General features: G+C 38.8%; 1 long non-coding RNA gene across 1 annotated transcript; it reads right to left on the bottom strand.

Annotated features, from left to right (window-relative positions):
• Positions 1 to 152: 152 nt before the first annotated feature.
• On the bottom strand, positions 153 to 10,434 carry LOC122887256. Its single transcript, XR_006380501.1, has 3 exons — positions 9,742 to 10,434; positions 758 to 828; positions 153 to 654 (listed from the first exon to the last, which is right to left on the bottom strand). It is a non-coding gene; the product is annotated as an uncharacterized LOC122887256 (long non-coding RNA).
• Positions 10,435 to 10,787: the final 353 nt, after the last annotated feature.

Genomic DNA, 10,787 nt, shown 5'->3' with positions numbered 1-10,787 from the left:
TGCAGCATGTTTTTGTATTTGGTTGTGTGTATTTGCATCATGTTTGTGTATTTGGTTGTGCGTATTTGCAGCGCATTTGTGTATTTGGTTGTGTGTATTTGCAGCACGTTTTTGTATTTGGTTGTGTGTATTTGCAGAGTGTTTTCTAAATGCTGAAATGCCTGCCTGTTATCAAATTAATGAAGATGTTTTCTTAAGTTGCTTGTGTTTTTTCTATTTACATGTGTTTTCTTAAGCTGCAGTGCGTTTGCCCTTGTTGGCCACCGTACCAGTCACAGCATAAAGACAACATTTTAGATTTCCTCACCATAAAATCTAATTTCATGAGCATTTAGAGTTAAAGCGAGAATTCAAAAAAGAAAAGTCTCAATTTGGTGTTACTGATTAGGTATATTGACAACACCTTCGGTTTTCTATAGCGGAAACCTGCAGGCCATAACGACTTTGTCAGACACACTGTGTGCAGCTTCTCCATAAATGCCAAAAACATTTTTATGGGATCATGAACAGTGTTTTCCGGTGCACAGCATGCCAGGAGGACAATGGCTCATGTTGTTCTTCTGACGTTCCCATTCAGTGGCTCTTTGATGCCACGAGTCTCAGTCCAACATGATGACGTGGGTAAGCTGCCCTCTGTCTCATAGGACACACACACTCACACACACAGAAAGACTCTCAATTTAAAATGAAATACAAGTGCCTGACAGTAACAGGCAGAACTTTTTCCTGCCAGGCATTGTTGATGTGCAGGCCTCACCTTGACAGGAAGCAGTAATTCATAGAGGAACTGTTGATGGCCAAACCTGCAGCAACTTTTAGGACAAGATCCTAGATAAAAGGCGCCAACAAACGCAGGATATCAGAAATACGAGACATAAACAGTCACAGTGTTGATTTAATTGAGATTAAAGTGGGTTGTTTTTATCTTCACTTGTAAACACCGGATATGGAAGGGATTTTTAGGGGGATGTATTTACATTTTGGATCCATTCATGGGATGTTGCCAACCTGGCTGACACAGCGCTTTCAAATCAGTCAGAAAGGCTTGTTGCATAATTTAAATGCCTCACTAATGCTTTGTATCAGATACAAGGGATTTCTCAGAGTTCTCATGCAATAAAAATATTATTTTCATAGAGAGAGGGCAGTCCACTCGACTTTAATAATGTCCAGCAGAATTAACACTGAGCTGAAATTAAAATAATCTAAGTTTACTGTAAGTGTCTGTTTTATGGATTTGTAAAATACTGTCACTGTATGCATGAATTTACAAATCCTATATTTTGGAGTTAACTGTCTGACTTTAAGTGTAGCCCAAAATCTTCAGTGCACAGTTCGACGAGGAGTTGACAGTCAGATATCTAAACAGATGTGAGCTTTTTTAGGCCAGCGTAAAACACAAGAAAGAAATAAAGTTATTAAAGTTAATACACATATTTGCTTTCTTGCCGAGAGTTAGATGAGAAGATTGATACCACTCTCATGTCTGTACACTAAATATGAAGCTACTCCCAGCAGCCAGTTAGCTTAGCTTAGCATAAAGACTGGAAACCCTGGCTCTGTCCAAAGGTAACAAAATCCACCTACCAGCACCTCTAAAGCTCACTAATCAACACATTATATCTTGTTTGTTTACTCAGTTCAAAAACTGAAGGGAAAAATTCCTGGCAGCCTCAACTACAAGGATCCAGGCTAGCTATTTCCTGCTTCCAATCCTTACGCTATGCTTAGCTGACCAGCTGCTGGCTGTACCTTCATATTTATCAGACAGACATGAGAGTGGTATTAATTTACTAATCTAACTGTCAGCAAGAACGTGAATAAGCATAGTTGCCAAAATGTCGAACTATACTTTAAAAACTAATATAATATTGTTAGACTATTCAAAAAAATAAACTAAATAAAGAGAACAAATTCAGGGTTGTTTCACTGTGGAGAGCAAAGCTGTGCTGCATCTGCGCCAGTCTATCCAGTCATTAAATCAATAAACCTGTGCATTATGGAACTGTAATTGCCTGTCTTACATGTTGAGCTACTTCCAAAAACAAGAAGAAGCATGGTCAAAGGTTTATTGTGTGTGTGTGTGTTTGTGTGTGTGTGTGTGTGTGTGTGTGTGTGTGTGTGTGTGTGTGTCTGGAACAGATATATCCAGTATAGAAAGGATTTACGTGTATCCTGTGTAAAGGGTGGGAGCACTGTAATTCTGCAGAACGGCAACTGTGCTCTCCTGCACTTTGAGATTCTAACAATGCGTGCCTCAACAAGTGAGCGCTGAAAAAGTCAAATGCTCTGTTATTATGAAAATGGTATTAAAGGGTCTGTTCACTCAAATTACAAAAATACATATTTACCCACTTACTCCTAGTGGTGCTTAGCCATCCAGATAGATTTGGTTTAATGTGCTGAGGTTTTGTGATATCTGCCATCTCAATTAAATGAAAGATGAATGGAGTTTTGTTTGTGCTGCTCAAAGAACAGAAAAATTACATCTGAAAAACAGCAACATGTCGTTCCAGTGACAATGTCCGAGTTACTCTTGATAATCACATACCTCACTTTCAACAACTTTCATTAGGACTATTGATCCCGAGATGAGCCTTTACATAAACACACACACCTCAGCACTACATACCAAAAACCATACGAATAATATTCAATAAAAAAACTAATGAAAGGCATGTGATCATCCAAGACTACAAGTCTACTTCAACTTGAGCTTAAAATGATCTAATTTATGATTCATTCTGACTTCTGAGTAAGGAGTTCCACAAGTTGATCCCCCCCAACAGAGACAGACGTCTTCAAAGGATGTTTTATGAAAGAGCACCTTACAATTACTAATAGATTAATCCCAAGTTATTGAGCCAAACACCCTGAGAGGTTACAGCATGTCACTTCAAACCTTTATTAATATTAGAAAAGTTGATGATCAAATGATCATTTATGAAGCTTGATAATAGCAGAATCTGCTTGTGACCAAGAGTTTGAGATTAAGTTCCAGTGAAAAGTGTTTATCCAAACCACCCAAATACTGTTTCTGTTATCACAAGCTGGCCATGTGGGTGTAAAACAGCCTAATTTGGCAGCACCTCATGGGTGAACAAGTCAAAAAGCTGCATCACTCCCCACACACCACCCAGATACTGTAGGTGTGTAGCATCTGCTCCTGTAGCTGAGGCTACACAGCTTTAACAGAATGTACAATTTTCTGGAGGGGGCTCGGGTGTCACAGACTACACCCCATACTGGGTCGGGTAGTGAGGGAACAGAGCTCTGTTGTGTTAGCAGTGTTTAGGGTATGAAATGTTCTGTTAAGACACAAAGCAAACTGAAGAGTGTTTACAGGGATGGCTTCCTGTCAGCTAAAGGAGTCTGTTGAGATTGTCTTGCCCTGGTTTGTGTGCTCTTTGTTGAGCATGAACTAGATGTCACTGACGTTACTTTTACACCTTCATATGCTTGTGTCGTCATTCAGATAGAAAATGCCAATGTTTGACAAGAATTCCTCTACATGAATTGAAAATTAAAATGATCAAAATGTAACTAACCGCTCGTCTGAGGTGTCTTCACCAGTCCGTTATCTTTCAAACTGTGGGAGTGTGAGGAGGCCAAAAAGAAGGTATTGCAACGTGTTTATTGATTTCTTTGAAACTTTTAGACCTGACTCCAAAGTCACTTGAGTGAACCTCACACTCCACTCCATTATGCTCATGTTTTTTGAATTTGAATACAATATAAACTCACCCAACATCCAGTGAGGTTCCACTGAGATCAGCTTGTGTTGGCTTACAGAATACTACTGCTTTGAATGAGCAGTTTTAGAAATGTAATTTCAATTTTTAATTGACACAATTAAGCCTTGGTGGCATAATAGGCTTAAATACAAACTCTATTCTTAATTTATTTGAATTTTATTAAGAACTCCATAAACATACACATTATTTCTTATAAATTCAGTGTAATGGAATATATTGTTTAGATCTCGGACAATAGAACAAAACTGAAAAATCTCATGAGGTGTCCAAATGCTTGCATAACACTTTAATGCAACATAAGGTGGTGGCAAAGTACATGGCTGTTTTCAGCACTACCTCCACACACTCCATATTCAATATTACAAAACAGTTTGTAATTGGTGAAATACACAGCAATACTAAATATAAGAATTTGGGCTTTTTTGGGGGTATAAGTTGGAACATAAACTAACATTTTTTACTTAACTAAACAAGAAAAAAAATCTAAAAGCTGTTGATGTATCAAACGGCAAGATAATGTAATAAGTGTATAATGGCTTTAATGTATTTTAACTGATTATACTGTTTTATAATTTTAATCATGTATACATACTAAATGCATGAAGACAGGAAATTGTTATTTATATTCTCTGCTGTTACCTGGTTACTGCAAAACTCACGTTTACATGCAACTGGTCGGTAATCAGAATTTTGTTATTTGAAACGAGACTGGCGTATTTTAAGTAATGATAATAATGATAGTAATGATATAGCATTTGGACTGATGGCACAGTGAGAGGACAGTCTCAAAGCAATATTCAAGACACACACACACACACACACACGCACACACACACACACACACAGCATTAATTGTCATGAAACACTGCCACTTAGTGGGGAATCAATATAACTGCAGCTGGAGATCGCCTACTTGCTCAATCTATCAATAAATGTAGTGAATGAACTATAAGATTTCAAATGTAAATGATCCTTAAGTAAAGCAGTGAAAATATGGTAGTAAATGGTGGACAAGATAAACAGCTGTACAAGATACATCAAGTTAAAATGTTGCATTTGACTTATTCATGGCTTATACTGTTACTGGTGTGATTATTTGTATTCAATATTTGATGGACTGAGTCTCACATACATTCTCCACTCCTGAATTGTTAAACTAACAGTTATCCTCCAAGTATGAAAAATGTAAACTAACCTAGAATCTGGCTGAAACGGGCATTTATAGTGGCTGATTTAAACACAGCTTTACTAATACATGTTATTACTTTCTCATGTACTAGGTGCGACAGTATTTCAAGTTGCAGGCCAAAGTTAACCAATGTTCAGCAAATAAAAGTAAATTCTATTTCTCAAAGGAAAAGTTTGGCTTAACTTATTTATTTCTGTATATATATATATATATATATATATACACACACACATTTACATTTCTTTATGCCTTTCTGCTTCATTATGCAAATGAGGGTGCTGTCATTCAAAGTGTGTCATGGGGTCAACCTTTCACCTATTGGCTGATCGACATCAGAGTGCATAGATGTTTGATAGATAAGTCTCTTGCCAAGACAATTGGTAGCCTCTAATAAATCTGAAAATATGAGACTATTTCAAATACAGCACCAAATGAAAAAATGGACCCACAATTGCAAGGTACATCACCAAACAGTACCTCCATACAATAGAAGCTCGATATCACTGGCGTCAGCAGCCGGTTAGTTTAGGTTAGCACAAAGACTAGAAACGGGGGGAAACAGCTAGCCTGGCTCTGTCCAAAGGTAACAAAATCCGCCTACCAGCACCTCTAAAGCTCACTAATTATCACGTTACACCTTGTTTGTTTAATCTGTACAAAAACACAAGTGTAAAAACAACAATTGGCCGTTTTACTGGGGGAGGGGGGGTCATTTGCCAGACTGGGAGCAGTAACTTCCTGGAATATCTGATGGTTGCCTAGCAACTGCTCACTAAGTGTATTTCCTAAAATGTCTAACTATTCCTTTAACGAAACAAATATTTGGAAAACAATCCAATTGATATGTTTTTTGTTTACATCAGCACTTCTCACTCCACCCTCCTGCTATATTATTTTACGTGCTCTTACAAAACAACAAGCTTCCTAATGATAATGCCTGAATAACACATATAATCACACCATGAGGTTTCCCTCCAGAGATGTTTGGCTAATTGGTAACTTGCTCTGAAGGATCAGGTTACCCATATCACACCCGTGTGATATATTAAATGGCTGGCCTGAAGAAAGAGGTCTCTGTTACTGAGAGATATAGAGGAAGTGGTAAATACCTGAGGCGACCACCAGACTGAACAGAGACAAATAAACAATATGGTGCTAAATAACCGCATGTACAGAGTTTGTGTTAAATGGAGAAAGAGAGGAAATGCTTTCTTATGTTATCTAGTGGGCAACATCCCATCGGTCGAATTTAAATGATACTGTACCGCTTCGCTGGGGTTAAAAAAGACACCCATTTATCATGACAATGCATGCTGATATCAAAGCCAGAATTGTTCAAATTAATTTTCTCAACAGGCACTGTGATGTGCAATCCTCTCAGATCATTTATTCAGGCTCAGATTTAATTTAAAAATGAAAGACTAGCTGTGACCAGTGGCTCCTGTGGTGATGTGATAAGAGAGACTGCAGCATTCATATCAAAAGAAATTCTCCCTCATATTGTATTTATCTGCTTTTTTTTAAATCAATTTTTCCTGCTGAGCTAAGAGGCAGCTGGGGCATTAATGGATAAAATAAGGAGGATTCGGGTCGTAATGATGTGAAGCACAGTGGCTTTCTGCATGTTCCCATCAGGCACCTCTCATCAGAAGTGGCTGAAAAGGCCAAATGATGAATCCCTGAGAGTTAATCCCCTCCTCTCTCTCTGTGTGTCTTCAGCCCAGCAGATGTTTTCCCTTTGACCTGCACAAAAGGCCTCTGTTTTTGTTTCCAGGCTTGTCCATTCCTCAAAGGTCACAGGTCACTCTGGTCTCAGGGTGAAGCTGTCACTGCAAGTCTAAACATTTAACAGCCATCAGAGTGTGATGAAAACACCGTCCCTGCGAGAAGGCTGCACAGACGCCTCATGATTACTTTAAGTAAAGACCCACTTTCCATATGCTGATGCAGTTGAGAGCACACACTAACACCCTGAGATTGAATTACAGTGGTTGCTGGGGATGCCTCGGGGAGAGGGCTGGCCTAACTTTAGACACTTGGCCACGCAGGGGGCGGATGGTCGTATTTTTGTTATGGGACGGTCCTCTGTAACAGATCTTTAAGGTTAACTTAAATGGTTGAAATGTTAACTGAAAACAATAACAGAGTGAGTCGTGTTTGGGCCTGCCCAGAAATGCCAGAGGGTGGGGTTTAATGACCCACCATTTAATCTTAATTTTAAAGAAAGTCTGACAATTTAAAGCCAAAGGAAACTAAGGATTATTTTCAGGTTAAAAAAGGTGGACTGCACACAATTAAATAATCTTTTTTTATGCCGTAAAAAAGTTTTATTACACAAAACTGGGGTCTCTTCCAAGAAACACATTTACTATCTGTTAAGTAATCTGGAAAACCCAGAACCTCCTCTAATCTCAAACATTGACTGATGCAAAATTATATTTATAAAGTAAAACTAAATTCTAATTCAAACATTTGAGCGCACATAAACATATGCAAAATTTGTATGACGTGTGAAGTTAGAAATGTAAAATTAATGTATGGCTAGCTCGTTTTAGAGGAAACAAGACATCCATTATGGTATGGCTGTGTCATCTTAGGGGTCAGACAGCTGACTAAAAACAGCAAGGTTGTCCATTGAACTCAGAAAACCAGCTGCTTGACACAGGCTCAGGATTTGAAAGAAAAGACTCTTTATATATTCACCAACAGAACCAAAGTTCACATGCTATGATCCCAATCAGCCTCTGCTCAACCGAAATAAGTGTTTCAAATTACAGCCGTGACTTGTTAATTATATTACTCCTATCCCACAACAAACTTGGACTTTTCACCCCACTAAAGCAAGACACTGTCAGCTGACCAAAGACACAAAGTTTGGACAAGGATAAGCTGAGTGCTCTGGATGCATCACAAACTGTTGGCAACAAATTCTAAAGAACAATACCATCAAGGCAGCATCATGAAGGCGGAGGTACACAGTCAACAAATTCAAACCGTCTGGCAGAGACATGGGCAAACATGATGGTGCATACAAATGTGTGTATACCTGCTTAGAATTGTTATTTTTATTTACACTTACTGCGGGTGGTGCATGAAGACTGAACAGGTGTGTGTCAGCCTGGCAAACCAGAAATAGAAGTGACTTAAAATGGCTGCTAGTAAAAGAAGCCAGGAAGGCGGTGTGAGGATTAAGCTTGGTCATTAAACTCACAGAAACCTAGGGTTTAGTTGGACAAAAGTTTAGCCTTCAAAATGTCCATGGAGTTCAACAGCTCTATCCTGCCTTAATACATTTTTAGCTAGGTGTACCTAATAAACTGATGACTGAATGTACTTCTGTAAAGATAAAGTTTATATACAATATGTTATGTTTGTGTTAAAATTAGTTTTCAGGGTTGACAGGGGTTAACTTTTTTTTAGTTCCCTAAATTTATTCTTTAGTGCTCCCAAATTATTAAGTCTTGTTTTCAAATCGCTCAAGTTAAAATGATAGTTAAGTTACTGTAGCAGAAACTGAAGTTACATATTATTGTGGTTAGTTCAGTAAGTTAGAAGCAGTGTTAGCTGCTGCTAGCTATGTTTTGGACTAGAGATGCCCTCAAATTGTAGAATGAAATTCCCTCAGATTAATAGCATTAAGCTATCACGCTTTCATACCATTTAGATGATACGCTGGTTGTTGTTTTGTTTCAGCATTTCATGTTTATTACTTTTTTCTAGCCAGCCTTGGCTGCTAGCTGCACACGTCACTGGGTATAAACCTGCCAGGTCATCTGGTTGGGTCACTTGGGTTTAGTGTAGTTTTATTTTGATTTCAGATGTGAGATACATAGATTAGCACTTAATATTTTCACACAAAGCTGTTTGCTTTGACATCCATTAATTTGAGGGTTATTTACTTGAGGGAACACACTACTATGTGTGTAGGAGTTATTCAACTTTGCTCACAAATTCATTTGAGAATTTGATGGTATAAAAATCACAAGTGGCAGGGTCAGCCACCATGGCAATTTTTACTAGTGGCCAAGTGTGGTACTGCAATTAATATGAAAAAAATGTGGCCCAGAGAACATTTTTCTCATAGACTGCTGTTAGAAAAGACATCGTAAAGATACACTACGAATGGCACACAGTGTTTGCACACAACTATTACTTTCAGTTTTACGATTTGGCTGACGTGACCCTTTAATATGTTTGGTCTAAAGAGAGTTTTTGAACTGGAAGTTGCTATTAAGCTTCTGTGCTTCAGTGTCAGCTGTCTCTGTGTGCGTAATACTGTATATCTGTTGGGTTGGCAGCCTGGCAGACATCTTTTGCAGTCTTGCATTTTCTGGATTCCTCGATGGGAGCAACCACATTCCTGACTGTCAGTTCAAAGGTCACGTCACTCCTGCCCCCAGTGGTATCTCTCAAACAGACGCACACACTGAAGTGGAAATGACAGGCATATACAGCATGTCTTTGAATCTATAGTTTATTGTACTTTCCCCCCCTACATGTGAAATATTCAGTCTGTTCAAAAGCTATTTTAATGTAAGGTAATCTAAATTATTGATTAATTGTCAGTATTCTTGTAGTTTTGGAGTTAAAATTTTTGTAAAAGTATGTATGTATACGTAAGTATGTATAATTTTTTGACAATGTAAGAATCTGCTATTGAAAATTTAATATGTACTAGAAAGCTGAGGAGAGTCTTTTAAAGGTGATGGTTAAGACAGAAAGTTTAGGAATGTGCCACTGCCATGTTATGATGGCAACATGCTGCACTAAGGTATGGTATGGTAAGGCTAAACCTACATGTATGACGACATAGAAGAAGTCCAGCATTCAGGGGTTGTAATCCACAGGAGCACTGAAACAGAGTTAAAACAAGATTAGGCAAGCCTCCTGGATAGCAAATTAACTTGCCTAAACGAGACTGAAATAAATGTCAATGTGGATGTTACGTTCCACCAGTATGATGGCATTGCTTTTGACATAGTGACTAAAACTAAAACACACACACACAGACGTTTGTTTCACTATCCCCGTGGGGGACAGTCATTGACATAATGCTTTCCCTAGCCCCTTACCCTAACCTTAACCATCACAACTAAATGTCTAACCTTAACCCAAACCTTAACCCAACTGTAACCTGCACCCTAAAACCAAGTCTTAACCCTCAAAAAGCCGCAGGAACCTCGACTTTTCGATCAGTCCCCATGGGTTAGTGTGCATTCAGGTCAAAGTCCCCACCGGGATATAAGAACATGAAAAACACACACAGTCCTTTACAAGCACCCTTTATTTGACAAGCCTAATCTTTCACAACACAAGAAGTGACAATAAGCCGGCACAGCGGCCTAATTAAAGGGACTTTCATTCAAATTAACACACACTCTCTCTCTCTCTCTCACACACACACACACACACACAACCCTCTGATGACCCATTAGCCACACAACAGCCAGGACAATGCTTCTCTGTCACACACACACACACACACACACACACACACACACACATTCGGTTCTCCGGGGGGTAAAGCTGGGTTTAGATTTAGGAATGCCATATAAGTGTCTGTGAGGGGAAAAGAATGCCTTTAAAATATCAATAGATGCTCTCTAGATAAGACAACAAGTTGCATATAGTGAATCTTTCATTTCGCCATATCTGTGACTGCGACCCCCCAACCCCACATTTACAAGCAGATTCATCACTTATCTCTTATAAAGCTCTTATCCAGGGTCGCTGTGCGTCCTCCTCCTCCCCTTTATCTGCATTTGACCCTGGGCTTTTTTAGCACGGCGGTGGTGTGAAAGTCAGTTTGACCTCTTGGGGTAACCTCGAACACAAATCACTGT

The sequence above is a fragment of the Siniperca chuatsi genome, linkage group LG13 (assembly GCF_020085105.1).
Source record: "Siniperca chuatsi isolate FFG_IHB_CAS linkage group LG13, ASM2008510v1, whole genome shotgun sequence".
In the NCBI taxonomy this organism is placed as follows: domain Eukaryota; kingdom Metazoa; phylum Chordata; class Actinopteri; order Centrarchiformes; family Sinipercidae; genus Siniperca; species Siniperca chuatsi.
This window is presented reverse-complemented; position numbering and strand designations above follow the sequence as displayed.